We start from the raw sequence: 757 nt of genomic DNA, 5'->3' as shown, positions 1-757 counted from the left end.
TACAAAACTCGGCCGCTCGTCTTTTAACTGGAACTCGCAAGCATGAACACATTACACCAGTGCTGGCCTCGCTTCACTGGCTCCCGGTCCATTTTAGAATACATTTTAAGATCTTATAGTTTGTTTTTAAGTCTACACCCCGCCATGGTCACTTAGATCTACTGACCAACCTCAGCTGGTCGCTCCAAAAACTAGGTTAAAAACCAGGGGTGACTGTGCTTTTTCAGCAGCAGACCGTAAACTGTGGAATGAGCTACCTCCGCAGGTCAAATTGGCCCCGACCCTCGAATGTTTTAAATCCTGTCTCAAAACCCACTTGTATTCCCTGGCTTTTAATCCAGCATGAGAGCTGTGTAGTATTGTTGTTTAATGTGTTTCTATATGTTTTATGAGTTTTTATGTTTTATTTCTTGTTCAGCACTTTGTAAACCTTTGCTTTTTAAATGTGCTATATAAATAAAATGGATTGGATTGGAATACTACAAACTATATATTTTAACTGGTAAAAAGGTGGATTGGCTGGCACAGAGCAAGCAAATTAATGTCATGAGTATAATTGCAAGAAAGACACTTCCTTTATTTTATTTATAGCCTAACCCAGCAGTGAATCATGTCAATTAAAACTACAGTCTGTTTTCCAAATATAAACAAGGATATTAAACATAGGCCTTCCAAACACAAATTTCATCGGTAAACAATAGGCTTATTTTATTGCCTATAATAACGTTTTGTCAGGCCTGATAAACTTCAACTGTGA

At 37.8% G+C, this 757-nt stretch overlaps 1 protein-coding gene across 1 annotated transcript in view; it reads right to left on the bottom strand.

Moving 5' to 3' along the window:
- Window positions 1-757, bottom strand: part of LOC123978194 (adhesion G protein-coupled receptor F5-like) — a 27993-nt gene that overhangs the window by 10959 nt on the left and 16277 nt on the right. The gene's annotated exons all lie outside the window — the stretch shown is intronic.

This window comes from Micropterus dolomieu, linkage group LG10, assembly GCF_021292245.1.
Source record: "Micropterus dolomieu isolate WLL.071019.BEF.003 ecotype Adirondacks linkage group LG10, ASM2129224v1, whole genome shotgun sequence".
NCBI lineage: Eukaryota > Metazoa > Chordata > Actinopteri > Centrarchiformes > Centrarchidae > Micropterus > Micropterus dolomieu.
Note: the sequence above shows the minus strand (reverse complement) of the source record. Positions and strands in the feature narration are given on the sequence as shown.